Source organism: Schistocerca gregaria, chromosome 1, assembly GCF_023897955.1.
Source record: "Schistocerca gregaria isolate iqSchGreg1 chromosome 1, iqSchGreg1.2, whole genome shotgun sequence".
NCBI lineage: Eukaryota > Metazoa > Arthropoda > Insecta > Orthoptera > Acrididae > Schistocerca > Schistocerca gregaria.
The window spans coordinates 731536628-731553711 of record NC_064920.1 but is presented as its reverse complement, the minus strand read 5'-3'; the positions used below and the strand labels follow the sequence as shown (position 1 = coordinate 731553711).

At 38.0% G+C, this 17084-nt stretch overlaps 1 protein-coding gene across 1 annotated transcript in view; it reads right to left on the bottom strand.

The window, feature by feature from the left end:
- LOC126267184 (zinc finger protein 37-like) overlaps positions 1-16562 on the bottom strand; it is a 48458-nt gene extending 31896 nt beyond the window's left edge. The window contains exon 1 of the mRNA XM_049972152.1: positions 15486-16562. The gene's annotated coding sequence lies outside the window, so the exon portion shown is untranslated. The remainder of the gene's footprint in view (positions 1-15485) is intronic.
- Positions 16563-17084: the final 522 nt, after the last annotated feature.

The following is a 17084-nucleotide window of genomic DNA, read 5'->3' as shown; positions in this document are numbered from 1 at the left end:
CAAACAGTGAGGTCGTCGGTCTCAATTCCGAGACCATTACTGTTCTTGCTATATGTAAATAACTATCCTACACTGATAAAGTAGAAATAGAGCTCTTTGTTGCTGATGTTTACATAGCTACAGTATCAAAAGGAGCCATAAATAACATATTCAAAAGTATTATTGGTTGATTCTTTGTAAAAGTCTATCACTTAACTTAGGAAAAAAAACAAAGATTGTTCAGTTTTGTAACAGGCAAGATGTATCATCAGCAAGGACAACAAAGTACATTGCAAATGAAGTATGTAAAATCAATTCTTCAAAATTCGTGGTGTGCATACTGATCAGAATTTAGTTGGTAATCACATATTGCAGATTTTTTCAAGTACTTGAGTTCAGCAACATTTGCTCTACATGCAGTTCTTGATTAAAGTGATGAAAGCAGCAGAAAATTAGTTAACTTTGCATATTTTCATCCACTGATATCATATGAAATACTTTTCTACAGCATTTCCACACCAAGAAACAATGTGTTCATTGCACAGAAATGTGCTGTAAGGTTAACCTCTGGGGCACATTCTCAAAAATCATGTACGCAACTTTTCAAAAAATTAGGCATACTAATAACAGCCTCACTATACAATTACTCATTCAAAAGCTGTTGCAAAGAATTAGGCACAACTTGAAAAATAATGCTACAACACTCATAACAACAGAAACAAAACCAGGCTTGACTATCCACAATGCAAACATACTCTAGCACAGAGAGGAGCAAAGTATGAGAGGGTAAAAAAAACACTCCACAAAACAGTTAAAGGGTCACTTTTTCAAAACCCTGAAACTGTCTCCCATTGTGAAGCAGTAGTTTGTAATTTGGTTCAAAGGTGGCTAAAACCATCCACTGTATTGATGGAATCGTGTGGCATCCTGCGATGTCACCCTTGGGTTCGACAATGCTTCAAACAGCAAGGTGAATTGTAAAACTGGTTCATTATTTTACGTTGGGACCAAATTTACCACAATTCTGACAAATGCCATCAAGGATGTGTCACATGATGAGAAGCTCATCACTTCCCCCTTACTCCTATTTCAACCCTTCATTTGATGTCGCTGTAGTGGGCATCAGAACCATGATGCCCACTATTAAAATCATGTGGTTTTCGTATGTGTAACCATGGAGAACAATTCAGACACACCACTGCTCAGAACTGATAAGAAAAGACCACAGGAGGTAGCATAATTGCAGCAGTGAGACTGTCCCTTCGCTTTGGGTATTGATTGCCACCTATTTTGTGGTCCAAAACGACAGTTTGCAGTAGTATGACTTCCTTGAAAACCTGTGACTTCCTGCATGATTCAACCCTTCTCTAAGGTCATCATGGGCCAGAAACCCAACTGAACAGGACTTTACGCTTTTGGAATGTAGTGAGACCACAATTTTTGCTCTGATGTGGGGTAGCACCACTAGGGGCAGTTCAAAATAATTCTATGAAATGTGAATATGATCTGAAGCAGCAAAGGGTGCTTATGCTTTTCAAGCCTTTCGTTTTGTGCCATCCTGTGGGTGTGATCATGAGGGGGGAAGGGGTGACATTGAGGCATGCATGGATGGTTGGTTGGTGACTGTGAGGTCATCGGTCTCATCGGGTTAGGGAAGGATGAGGAAGGAAGTCGGCCGTGCCCTTTCAAAGGAACCATCCCGACATTTGCCTGAAGCGATTTAGGGAAATCACGGAAAACCTAAATCAGGATGGCCGGATGCGGGATTGAACCGCCGTCCTCCCGAATGCGAGTCCAGTGTGTTAACCACTGCGCCACCTCGCTCGGTCACATGCATGGATGAGACAGCAAACAATCCCTCTAAGACTGCCCAGTTTGATATCACCCTCATAGGCATCTGCGCACTCTCTTAAGTACATTAAAAATGTATCTATACAGAGACAAACCCATGTCAGAGTTTTAGGTGCCTGCAAGCAGGCTATGTTGCTACTCTAGCCTTTGCTAGTGGGCAAGTAGAATCAGAGGGGTGTAAAGGGGTTGTCTACCTGCAGGTGCCTAGGATTCTGTCACAGGTTTGTCTCTGTGTCTCTGTACATTTTTAAAATGCTCAACAAAAGTGTGCAGAGGACACGTAGGTTGTTGCTGATTGGGAGGATCTTAGAGGGGTCCTTTACTGATTTATTCAATGTGTGTTGGTGCCCCTCCTCACACACAAACACACACACATGATCATGGCATGGAGGATGCAGAACAGGAGGCCGGGAAAAGCATAAGCATCCTTCGCTGCTTCAGATCACATTCAGATTTCATTGAATGGTTTTAAACTGCCCCTAGTGGTTCCACCCTGTATACTAGAGCAACAATATTGTGTTTACATTACACTCCAAAAGAGTGCCATAATTTTCAATGGGGTTGCTGGCCCACAATGTCCTTAGAGACAGAATGAATCATGCAGGGAGTGCCAGCAGCATCACAGGTTGTCAAGAACGTCACCCTGTCACTCATTGTGCCACAAACTGTCGTTTCTGACCACAAAATGGGTGGAATCAATGCCCAGAAGAAAGGAGCAGTCTCACTGATCCCTTTAGGCCATGGCCTGAGGCCTTTTTTCACCTCAGTTCTGAGCAGCAGTGCATTGAATTGTTCTCCTTGGTTACCCACAACAAAACTGCACAATTTCAACAGTGGCCATCATGGTTTTGCCACCCATCACTGTGTCGTCAAAAGAAGGGGTGAAATGTGGGTAAGAGACGTGCGATGACCTTCCCATTGTGTGACACATCCTTGGTGGCATTTGTCAGAACGGTGGTACAGTTTGGTGCTAATTTGTCATCGTTAACCCACCTTACAGCTCATTTGAACTTCTGAGCTCTGGGATTTCTTTCGCACGAGTTGCGTCAATACAAAGGACTGTCATAGCCACATTTGAACCAAATTACAAACTTCTGCATTACAATGGGAGACAATTTCAATATTTAGAAAAAGTGATCATGAACTGTATTGTGCAGTTTATTGAACCACTCTCCTTGTATATTAATGAAGGTCTCACAGAAATTTCCTTTTATAAAGAAATGGAAATTATTTCTGCATGACAATTTCTATTATTCCATGAATGAATATTTCCACAGACAGTATGTACGTGGTTTGGTTACATTTATCATATTTTGTTTTAGATTAATGTTTTAAAAAAAACAGTTACAGTATAGCTCCTTTTCAGTGAATCTCTGGGGTCCCAAATACTTCTTTCCTTAAGCAGGGGTTTTCCTGAAATGGGGACTTTGTCTATGATTGTGGAATGAGTGATCCAGAATTGCTATTCAAGTATGTTTAGGCAGACACCGTCATCCCAGCTGGTACACGTTTGTTAGAATTAATTCATTTATGCTCAAAGAGGCAAAGTAGATCCTGACAGTCTCAATTCCTTTCTCAGCAGCTTCAAAACTTGGCACACAGTCATCTTCCCACTTTTCTTCTTCTTTGCTGTCACTATCACCTTCTACCTCATGAGTTCCTTCACAAGCATTTCATACATGTCACATTTATCTTGGGTGTGGGAGTCAGTGTCATCATCACAAGAAACAAAGCCCTGAAATTTCACATTTTAAGGAACAACAAAAACATGCCAAAAAGATGAGTGGTGTTTTAAATGAAATTATTTTGTTCCTTAAGGGAAATAAAAAAAAGGAATTTTGATGGGGGTCTGGATTAGATAGTAGGGAAAGGAAGAGAAGGAACAACAGGAGAACATGCACTGCAGAAAAGGTTGAAAGAGAAGGCCACCAAGTAAGATTTTGCACAGAGCACAGTTCAATAAGTATAAACACTTTCTCCAAGAATCATGAATGATGATTTACTGCCCATCCAAAAAGTTCCAAGTTTGATTTTGTTTTTGGTATATTTTATGTCAGCACAGCAACTATGGTATGAGCTAGAATTAACAACCATAGAAAATACATGAGCATTCAGTCAGTCAGTTGTGAGCAGGCAATGTCACGTACCACATGTGCAGCCATTGTGTGTCAGTGTTATTGTGTCACAAATCACAATGCAGCAACATCTTTCAATCAAGTATTCAACATATTCTCCAGAATGTTTTCAAATACAGAAGAGTTTGTGCAAAGTTTTTGCTGGACAACTTGATTACCGAACAAAAACGAGTACACATGGATACTTGCCACGACTTGATTGACATGGCAATGCTTTTCTGCAAGAAATCATGATAGATGAGACTTCTTGTTATCAATATAACCCTACCACAGAACGACAAACAATAGAAATTCACATCAAGGGTCAATCCTTTGACGACTTAACTAACTTTCAAACCAATGTGACGAACAACTTGAACGTCATCCCAAAGGAGGACTTTTCTGGCATTTTCACAGTGTTGCATGAATGTTCTGTGCACTTCACTCAAATGGGCAGGGGTGAGGTGGAGGCTATGTAAAACAGCTGAAGCATTAAAACCACCATCTTAACTTTTCTCTATTTTTTATTGATCCAGTCTCAAAACAGGTTTGGGCTGATGGGGTATGTGGAAGAGACCTGAAGACACAAAAAGGTTTCAGACCGATTATGTAATCTGTGAAACACACCCAGAAGCAGATGTGGACTCTGATTATAATTTATTTATCAGAATTTTCAGAAGGAATAGTCAAGACAATAAAGGATCACGCAAAATGATAAAAGTAAGACACATGAGACATTGAATTACATTGACAAACAGAAAATACATAAAATTTTGCAAGTGAATCACATGAAAGGGAATACAAATGTCAAAAAAATGAAGATTGCAAGAAACAGCAAAGCAGGAATGACTAGCACACAAATGCAAAGCTGCAGAAGGGTGTCAGCATGGAAAAGATAGATGCTGAGTACAGAAAAATTGGTTAATTAAAGCTTCCAATACCACCAGTCTCCTTTGAACCATGACAGCAACAAAATGGTGGACAAAACAATGTGTATAACATATGACCCACACAAGAACTACAAACTCTTCCATGACACCACATTTGCTAACTTCACCAGCTCACAACCAAACTGTAACCTACCAAACTGTTAGCCTAGATCTTTCACTACATCGCAAATCAGTCTGTCACCACAAACTTCATTTCAAACAATAATATAGACACAATTAAGTCCATTAATATAAACTTTGGCCCTGCGATCATACATATTCAATATATTCGTGTGTGGTAAAAGTCAATGCTTTATATTACATATACAACAATGGGAAATCCAAGGTAGAATAATTACAATATCATGAAAAGAATAGATTGCTACACACCGTATAGCAGAGAGGACAAGTTGCAGGTAGGCACAACAAAAAGACTGTCAATGTCAAACAAGTTAGTTTTCAGCCAAAAGGCAACTGACACACACATGACCAATGCCACGGCAGCCTGCAGCAGTGGCCATGTGTGCGTGAATTGCGTTTTTGTGTGTGTGTGTGTGTGTGTGTGTGTGTGTGTGTGTGTGTGTGTGTGTGTGTGTGTGTGTGTGTTTTTTGTCTAATTTCGGAGAAGGCCTCTTGTTAAAAGCTAACTTGTTTGACAGTCTTTTTGTTGTGCCTATCTACAACAACATCTCTGCTACATGGTGAATAGCATTCTATACTTTTCATAATATTGTCACTATATTCCATAAATGGTAACGTAACAAAGTATCACATAAAATAATAGAAATGTAAATAAAGTCCTAAGTGACTAATGTTCAGCTTAAATTTCTACAACAGTTACTAGCTGCCTCAAAAGATATCAAGGTTTGCTGACTAACTACAACTACCCCTACATCTAGACCTATTATTATTACTCTATACTACACTCCTGGAAATTGAAATAAGAACACCGTGAATTCATTGTCCCAGGAAGGGGAAACTTTATTGACACATTCCTGGGGTCAGATACATCACATGATCACACTGACAGAACCACAGGCACATAGACACAGGCCACAGAGCAAGCACAATGTCGGCACTAGTACAGTGTATATCCACCTTTCGCAGCAATGCAGGCTGCTATTCTCCCATGGAGACGATCGTAGAGATGCTGGATGTAGTCCTGTGGAACGGCTTGCCATGCCATTTCCACCTGGCGCCTCAGTTGGACCAGCGTTCATGCTGGACGTGCAGACCGCGTGAGACGACGCTTCATCCAGTCCCAAACATGCTCAGTGGGGGACAGATCCGGAGATCTTGCTGGCCAGGGTAGTTGACTTACACGTTCTAGAGCACGTTGGGTGGCACGGGATACATGCGGACGTGCATTGTCCTGTTGGAACAGCAAGTTCCCTTGCCGGTCTAGGAATGGTAGAACGATGGGTTCGATGACGGTTTGGATGTACCATGAACTATTCAGCGTCCCCTCGACGATCACCAGAGGTGTACGGCCAGTGTAGGAGATCGCTCCCCACACCATGATGCCGGGTGTTGGTCCTGTGTGCCTCGGTCGTATGCAGTCCTGATTGTGGCGCTCACCTGCACGGCGCCAAACACGCATACGACCATCATTGGCACCAAGGCAGAAGCAACTCTCATCGCTGAAGACGACACGTCTCCATTCATCCCTCCATTCACGCCTGTCGCGACACCACTGGAGGCGGGCTGCACGATGTTGGGGCGTGAGCGGAAGACGGCCTAACGGTGTGCGGGACCGTAGCCCAGCTTCATGGAAACGGTTGCGAATGGTCCTCGCTGATACCCCAGGAGCAACAGTGTCCCTAATTTGCTGGGAAGTGACAGTGTGGTCCCCTATGGCACTGCGTAGGATCCTACGGTCTTGGCGTGCATCCGTGCGTCGCTGCGGTCCGGTCCCAGGTCGACGGGCACGTGCACCTTCCGCCGACCACTGGCGACAACATCGATGTACTGTGGAGACCTCACGCCCCACGTGTTGAGCAATTCGGCGGTACATCCACCCGGCCTCCCGCATGCCCACTATACGCCCTCGCTCAAAGTCCGTCAACTGCACATACGGTTCACGTCCACGCTGTCGCGGCATGCTACCAGTGTTAAAGACTTCGATGGAGCTCCATATGCCACGGCAAACTGGCTGACACTGACGGCGGCGGTGCACAAATGCTGCGCAGCTAGTGCCATTCGACGGCCAACACCGCGGTTCCTGGTGTGTCCGCTGTGCCGTGCGTGTGATCATTGCTTCTACAGCCCTGTCGCAGTGTCCGGAGCAAGTATGGTGGGTATGACACACCGGTGTCAATGTGTTCTTTTTTCCATTTCCAGGAGTGTATATTGTCCCCACCGTATGTGCAAGCCTCAGCAATCCTGAGTCTATGTGGGTGCTCACTGCAATTTTTTAATAGATTATTTGCATTACACTTTAATCATGCCTAACACTTCCTACTATGGAATTAACACTTGTTACTCTTCTACTTTACTCTTGAGATCTATGAACATTTCTCCAATATGGTACTCAGAGTATCCACTTATCTTAAAGACTGACGACGAGGAGTTGCTTTTTTGATATGTAATGGGCTATTAGATTAATTGTAGTTCATAAATTTTGACTTTTATGAATGTTTGCAAATTACACACAAATATTGTCAGTGTTCTGATGAACATCACGTTTTGGTTTGTGGGGCGCTCAACTGCATGGTTATCAGCTCCTGTACAAAGTCAAAATATTTTCACTGCCCAGTCTCGCCATGATCCCCAATGATGATGAAATGATGAGGACAACAATTAGTCCCAGATGGAGTGGAAGCAGCTGTAAAAGTATGCTTACAATTTCAATGGCTTTTCTGTTGCACACTGCTGGCAACAATGGTTTGCGCAACAAATCATGGGAAGTTGACGTGATGAATCATGAGGTAGACGTAGCTAGTCAATAACATTTTCATTCATAATTTCTTATTTTCATAAATAAAGTTAGCTGATATTTTGTTCTATTCAGTTAGAATTTAAGAACACTGTCAAAATTTTCATCAAAATTGGAAACAAGAAACACAAAGAGGCTATTACAATGACAAAATGTACATCTTGGGCTATGTTATACATCAATACATTATGGCAACTGCATTCTTGTGCTGAGATTCATTAGCTTCACCAACTCAAAGCAAACACATTATAACCAATCTATCCTTCTGGCTACACTGTAGGTAAGTCTATGCACACAGCTAGTTTCTTTCCATTCACATTCATTGGCTTTGCCAACTCATAACCAAAGAGTCACATTTCAAACTAACCTAGGTCTCGGACTATGCTACAGGTCAATCTGTCAGCACAACTAGTTTTTGTCAGTCACCAAAGAAATATGAAAATCAGTAAGGGACCTTAAAATTCACACTAACACTCTACACTTCAAAAACATACGTAATCAATTTATATCTTCTACCAAAGGAAACCATTAGATTCAACAATTCTCATTGGCTACTGTATACTGTATCCACACTGGCTATGACAAATGTCAATGAATTGCCAACCTCACCATGCAAAGCATAGGCTACCGACACTATAAGTGCACTTTAGCCAGAAGTAGATGACAATGTGATGGGTGTTCGGATCCTATGAGAAACAAATGACTGAGCACTGAAGGATCTGACTCTATACAAGATACCCACGTAGAATGGTATTATCCTCAGAATTATTCATATCCTTAGGAGAACATACCATGACAAAACTATTCTGCCTAGTGTGTAAGATATATAAGTCTGACAAAAGACCTTCAGACTTCAAGAGGGATGTAATAATTTCAATTCAATAAGAAGTAGTCACTGATAGGTGTGAATATTACTGAACAGTAAGTTTAATAAGTCATAGTTGCAAAAGACTGACACAAAGTACTCAGACCTTCTGAAGAATGGAGACTAGTAGAATCCAACCTCAAGAAAGAACAATTTGGGTTCTGGAGAAATGAAACAATACACAAGTCAACTCTAAAACTATGACATACCACAGAAAATATGGTGAAGAAATCTTATCTACATTTAAATCATTAGTAAATTTAGAGAAAGATTTCAACAGTCAGGACTCGAATAAACCCTATGCCAGTCTGGGGCCTCAGGGATAAAATACAGGGAACAAATGGTTATCTATAATTGGTACAGAAATCAGACTGACGGGCATGGACAGTAGGCAGTCACAGACTATAAATCACAAAAGCTTTCATGAGTTACCTCTCTACTGAAAAAACTATGCACCTCTCTTTCTGGGAAGCTGCTGACGAACACATATAACAGCTTCTCCCATTGCCATACAAGCTACGGCATTCTTCTATGGGGTAATTCTCCAGCAGCCAGAAAAAAATTTATTAGGCAGAAGCATAGCAACAGGAGCAGCTCAGAGATTACCAAAAATAACAGATCATGTAGGCCTTATTTCAAAGAATTAAAGATAATGACAGTCCCGTCTCTTTTTATATTTAGCTACCTATTGTACATAACAGAAAACCTTACCAGTTACAACCTCAGGCAGTTCATTCATAATCATATTTGTCAAGCCTTAAAGATAGATATATACCTACAACCTGACTTACAAAAACACATCACGCATATGTAGGAATAAAGCTTTTCAACGCATTAGCTAAGGAGGCACATGCTGCCTATCTTAATATTTTGAAAAATAAGACCTAAAAGTTGCTGAAATTGAAAGCTCTTTTATACTCTTAAAGAATCTGAAAACTATTCGAAAGTAGAACTGATGTACTAAATAACTCATAATACTGTTTGTTTGTATCTTCTTTCTATGCTTTTTTGTTTCCAGTACCTTTTCTTACGTATACAATGAATAAGTAATTAAATAATGTTCAGCTCATATTTCAGTACTAACCACATTGGAAGGAATTAGGTAAATTTGCCAATGACATTGTAATTCTCACAGACATGGAAGAGAGCCTGGGAGATCAGTTAATGGGAAGGATAGTTTCTTGAAAAGAGATTATAAGATGATTATCATTAAAAGTAAAACAAGAGCGATGTAGGAGGAGGAGATTAGTGTTGAACATCATGTCAAGGTTATCACAGATGGAGCATAAGCTCAGATTAGAGAAGGATGGAGATGGAAGTCAGCCCTGGTCTTTCAAAGTAATCATCCCAGTATTTGCCTTAAATGGTTTACGAAATTTATGGAATACCTAAATCAGGATGGCCGGACATGGGTTTGAACTGTCGTCCTCCCAAATGCAAGTCCAGTATGCTAATCCCTGTGCTACCTCTCTCAGTAAAAGACAATCCTGAAGGAGTCTGGTCATGGAATAAGATTCTTGAAAGCAGTAGCTGAAGTTTACTATATGGGTAACAAAATAGCTGACAATGGGAGAAGTAGGGAGGGTATAGAAGGTATACTCATCATGGCATGAAAAGTTTTCCTGGAAAAGAGAAACATGTTAATATCTAATATAAATTTAAGTGTTGTGACATCATTTTTGAAGGTATTTTGCCTGGAATGTAGCCATGTGTGGAAGTGAAACATGGAAAATATGAAGCACATAAAAGAAAAAAGAGATTTTGAAACAAGGTGCAATAGAAGAATGTTGATGATTAGATGAGCAGATAACTAAACAAGATGTACTGAACCAAACTGGAGAGAAAGTATATTTATGACACAATTTGACTAAAGGAATATATCAGTTGATAAGAGGCATCCAGTGGCATCAAGGAATAGTTAATTTGATATTGCAGAAAACTATGGGTAATAAAAATTGCTGATGCAGTTCAGACTTAATACAATAAGTAGCTACAATTTGGATAATTTTGTTCGTAGGCTTTCCCTGGCACTGTGTGAAGAAATAACAAGTTTTACAAGTGGCTGTTGATATACTTTCCGGGATGTGAAGTCGTGGTCCAAGAACTTTTCTGCTCCTTACGTTTCGTCCAGGACTGCGCTGGACTTCCTCAGAGGCGCTGCTCCACTGAGTCTTTCCGACGAAACGTAAGGAGGAGAAAAGTTCTTGGACCACAACCTCACATCCCGGAAAGTGTATCATCAGCCATGTCACCTGGTCGTGAAAGCCTCCATTTTACAAGTTTTACAAGTGTTACAGAAATCACTTTAGGGTCATTCCATGTCAAGTCACCCAGGTCTTGACACCAACCATGTCAGATTTTGATGAAACTTGGTACAATTACTTCTTTTATCATCCTGAAAGCATTTGTAAAATTTTTTTGCTCTATTTCTTATATTTTTTTTTAATAAACTTTCAACGTTTTTAGATTTGACGTTGTTTCAGCAGTCGGAAATCATAACTTAAATGTGTCCTCACAACTAAAAAAATTTGTATATTAAAGAATACTCAAGATATCAGTATGAAATTTTGGAATAAGTTTGTGTATTATATCTAAATGTTAAAAAATTACCATAAAGATATATTAAAATCTTCCAAATGAAAAAAAATTACTTTTTTAACTAACTGATGTTTAGTTTTACAAAAACTGCAATATCTAAGAGTCTCAGACCTGATAGAAAGCTCAATTTTTTTAAAAAATACTCTTAATTGTATAGGCCATTAGATAAAAATTATGTTGGCTTTTTAACTTGTTTAATAGTTATCTAATTTTTAAAATAATATTAATTATATTTTAAAAACAAAAAGTGCCAAGAGACTTAGACACCGAAAATAAGTTTTTGTCTTCTTGGAGTAACAATGTACGCTTTGATTTTGTTTTCTTACTCCTGTGTTTTGAAGTAAAAAATTATTACAGTTTTAAATAGTGCTTGGATAGTATTTTATTAAGTTTATTTGAATTTTCAGTAAGTACTCTTACTTAGTTTACAGACATTCGTTTCCAATATCCTATAAAAGTAACCAGAACAGTTATCAGACCAAAAGTGAAATCAGTATGTCAGATATTCAAACCTGTAGCGTAAGGTTATTTAAAAAATCTGACTGTTTCCAAACAACCTACACACCTTCAAAAAAGTTACAACCGGTATCTGAATTGAGTGAGAAAGAAAAAGATTTGATCCACTTACGATCTGGAATTAACCTGTATGAATTTAAGAATATATGTTCACACCACACCTACTACTTTTTAAATGTTTTTGAAAACTATCAAACATCATGTGTAGACCCACTAAAAAAACACAAAAAGCCCATCAAAAATCGCTGAGAAGTGTAGGCTTGGATCTTTTTAAACAATTACTGATAAAAAATATTAGCATAAAACCTGGACAAAAGCTTTGCTCAACATGCCATAACTTTTGTGAGGAAAAATTAAGAGTTGAAGTCAATGAAAGTGAAACAGATGATGAAGTCATGGTTGAATTAGAATCCAGAAATGAATCCCTCGTACAAACAAACATTGCTCTTGATAATTTAGGTTCAACACGGATAAAGCTTCATGGCTTGTCAGAACAAAGTAAAGGGTCTTATTTTAAAAGGAAGGTTAGCAGTATTGAAAAGACTGCAAAAAAGGCGGTTTCAAAAGCAGTAAAAAATGATGCACCAAGTTCTGATGATGAAGAAGATACAAGTGTGGTTGAGAAAGCAAAGGATTTTGGTGTAATGATTTCTCTTCTGAAAGAGAAGATTTCATCTGTTGGGAGGTATAGAAAAATCCAATTCTGACCTTGGCTCCAGATTCTTGGAGTCGAAATAAAGTGATGAAAGAATTTAATGTAAGTGAGTACATGATGCAACAAGCTAGAAAGCTAAAATCTGAATAGAGTATTTTGGAAACTCCTGGTCCAAAAAAAGTTTAAACTCTCTCTGAAAATACAGTAAGACTTGTAACAGATTTTTATGAAAAGGATGAAAGTTCCAGAGTGCTACCTGGAACAAAAGACAAAGTAAGTGTTCAAAAAAATGTGTACATACAAAAAAGAGACTCATTTTGCGTAACTAGAGAGAACTCTATTATTCTTTCAAATGGGAGAATCCCGAGGTAGAAGTAGGATTTTCAAAATTTTGTTTCTTGAGACCTAAATGGTGTATCCTTGCTGGTGCTGCAGGCACACACACTGTATGTGTATGCAGTATCCATCAGAACGTTAAACTATTACTGGACGCTGTGAAAAATTGAAGAATCTTATAAAGACCTAATTAAACTGCTAGTGTGCAACACGGAAAACCAAAACTGCAGGCTACATCATTGCGACAGCTGTCCTGCAAATACTCCACTAACTTAGCACTTAACTGAAAAACTAAGTGAAGATTATGATTTAGTTTGTAATCAGTCAGTGGGTTAACACAGACAGGGCAGAAATGATCAAACAGTCTATCAGTGTTGAAGACTACATTTCTTTATTGGTTAGGTCATTGGAAAAGCTCACCCTGCACTCGTTTATAGCAACATCCCAATCAGCAGCCTTTAAAAGATTGAAAGAAGACCCACCACCCAAAACAGCAATTATTGTGATGGATTTAAGTGAAAACTATTCCTTTGTTATACAAAATGAGATCCAAAGTTACCACTGGAATAGAGGTGGTTGTACCCTACACCCAATTGGAGTTTTCTAAGAAATGAGGAAAACAATGTTTTTGTTTCCAACCACTGTTTTATTAGTGATGACCAAGAACATGACACTAGTTTTGGTAACTTTGTACAAAAATAAATTACAAAGTGGCTGTCATTACATCATACTGACATTGACTCAGTTCACTACTTTACAGGTGGTTGTGCTGGGCAGTACAAAAATAGAAACAGTTTCAAAAAGATGACTGTGCACTTGAGAGACTTTAATTTGAAGGCCCAACACTATTTTTTTGCAACAAGTCATGGGAAGTCAATTTGTGATGGCCTAGGAGGAACTATGAAAAGAATTTTAAGGAAAGCCAGTCTACAGCTTTCAGACGAAGAACAAATAATGACAGCATTCGATGTGTACAAGTTTTGTGAAAAAAATATTGAAAACATTCATTTTCACTTTATTGACAAAAAAGAAGCTGATTTGCTACGGTTAAAACTAGATAAATGTTTTTCATCAACCCGAACCATTCCTGGAACAAGAAGTTTTCACAACTTCAAACCACTTCCAACAAACAACTTTGAAATTAGAAGAACTACAGATAGTGTAAAACCCTCCTTAGTCTTTTCTTTCCATTCTTCTTCTGGTTGGGTTCGTGTTGAACCATCCATAAATAGTTATGTGGCTGCAAATTGTGATGGTAACTAGTACTTTGGACTGGTAAAAACAATATTCAATGATGAAGAAGATACAGAAATTCTATTTCTACATCCTTCAGGACCAGCTGCATCATTTTATTGGCCTGAAAGAGAAGATTCTTGCATAGTGCCTTTGGAGCACATAGTCTGTGTAGCAGACACACCTCAATGAAGCGGCACTGGAAGAATGTATTACTTCAAAAAAGACTTTATCAAAAGAACTGAAAGCTCTTGAATGAAGTGGAAAAACAGTTTGAATCAGATTTAATGTTTATTAAAAAGACAAAATTACTCAAAAAATTCAATGTTTCAAGCAATCAGTTGGGTTATACATAAGCGTCGTAAGTACACTATCTTTCTACATAATTGTAATGTAATCTACTATAATTAATAAACATGTTAAAAAGCCATCATTATTTTTGTTTTATGAAGTAGCTTATATGTTTAAGAGTAAATCAAAACAAATTTGAGCATTCTATTAGGTCTGAGACTCTAGATATTGCAATTCTTATAAAACAAAACATCCGTAAAAAAAAGGAAGAAGAAGAAGGAAAAAATTACATATTTTTGTTTTCATAGAAAATATTAATATATTTTAATAGTATCATTTTTATCTTCAAATATGTATAATAAACAAACTTGCTGCAAAAATTCATGATGTTACCTAAAAGAGTTTTTAAGATAAGCAATTTTAAAGTTTTGAATACAAATTAAATTTACCATTTCCAAAGGTTTGGAAAACACAAAACATAAAAACTTTAAAATTTTATAAAAAAAACTATAAGAGATACAGCAAAAAAAATTGCAGGTGTTGTCAGGATGGTATTAGAACCATTTGAGCCAAATTTCATGAAAATCTAAGGAGGTGGGTGTAAAATTTATTTTTTATTGGGTGATTTGATATGGAATGACTCTTTAGTCATCCCTTCAAAGTGACCTAGTCAGTACAAACAGCATTGAACCTGCTTGCATGGAACAAATCTGAATTATTGAAGAATACATTTATAAACAGTATAGCATCATTTCAACAGCACAACAATCACAAAATTGTAATCAACACGTTATTTATCACTGTGCAATCAAAAGCATCCCTAGAGGGTATTTACTGAGAAAACCGAGAGAACCTGCACCACTGATGAAACAGATCAAAGTAGCTCCAGTGTATTTTCATTAGTTTGTTTTAGATTTCATTCAGCGAAGTGCGAATCTAATGAAGTTAAAAATTAGTACTAGTAAAAGAGAACATGACTATAAATTATAACACATACTGCTTCTCTACTGTACATAGTAATACAATGATCTCATTTCCAGGATCACGTTCATACTTTGGTTTCTTTTCATCTATTGGATAAATAGTAATAGTAATATATCTATACCATAACAAACGGGGGAGCAAATGTATACGATATCGTGCAACAAATGGTATTGTTATTAGTTGCGTAATTTGAACATACCATCAACCGAATTCAATACAGTGGCATTTCCAAACTGCTGAACAGTGGAGTAAAATATACAAACACGCCCCATATAAATTCAGCATTATTTTCCTTAATGTCGTCGACCTAAAAGTACGGATTGTAGTATATCCTATGATATTTACTCGCTTCGCCAGATAACTTAAATCGTTAAAGATTTTCTACGTGCTTCAATTACTAATTAAAATCGCTGTTTGTTAGTTTAAATACTGTTTCCTCCGCCCTGTTTACAAAACACAAGTGTATACCAACACCTACAGGTTGAAATTCGTTGTCGTCCACCCGTTGGTATTGCCCAGTGATATCGGTATTACAGCAACAAAATCGAATAACACGCAAGAAAATGCCAACCACACTTTAATGGGAAATATTTGTTCATGTATTATGGCAGCACCACGATGTTATGAATACACGAATAGTGTTATTCTGGCGGTAAAAGCGTTCGATTATGGAATGTGTGTTCAGGTTTTGTTTTCTCCAACCCTTACTTATTTCTTGTTCAGCCCAGTTCATCATTTTCTGTACTTTGTTTGGGCATATGTCTTCACTCTCACTTTCTTAATCACGAATATCATTTAAAATATGGGAATAACTGACATAAATTTCCAGTAGGAATAGTTGTTGCAGCATTGTACCACAAAATATATTGCTATAGCACAACCCACTCATCCCTCATTGTATATTTTTCCAACAAAAAATTAATACGGCAAAGTTGAGCTACTTTGCCCCTAGGAGGGAAATTATTGAATCCTGCCCAGCACCTATTCTAATAAACATTTTGGAATAGTTTGGATTTTGTCCAACAGTTTGGATTCTGTCCTACTACCTCATATGCTTGAATTATTCTGTCACTCGCTATTTTGAATCTTTACTAATGTATTTTTGAGGTAATTTTCATCAAAAAAGAGGTATTTTGATACCAGAAAACTACTCAAATGGCAAATGACATTCTTTTATCTCTAGAAATTAGTTGTTGTCTAAATCACAACCACAAAATTGTAATCAACACGTTATTTATCACTGTGCAATCAAAAGCATCCCTAGAGGGTATTCACTGAGAAAACCGAGAGAACCTGCACCACTGATGAAACAGATCAAAGTAGCTCCAGTGTATTTTCATTAGTTTGTTTTAGATTTCATTCAGAGAGGTGCGAATCTAATGAAGTTAAAAATTAGTACTAGTAAGATATTAATGTTGTTATAGTATGAAACAAGTGTAAATGGAAGCTAGAAACTCGCCAAAATGCAGTTTACAGCACTGAAAAATCTGAAGAATGTCAGAAATCCTTAATGGCGGAACTCTTGCTTAAAAGTCACAAAATGCTTCAAAACCAGTGCCAGGTCCTACCAAACAATCGAAGAGAAAATATCCAGACAATGCTTAATTATTGTATTGATGAGGATCTATTAGAACAACAAAATCTTGACGAAAGTTCAGATATCGATTGACAGTCGTACAGAAGAAATCAAATGGAAGTGTTAGCAGCATGTATCGAAGATAAAGAGAGTCTATCAAAATCACATACGATACCGAAACAAATTAGCGAATAGACAGGCGTGTTTGTGGCTAGAAACTGT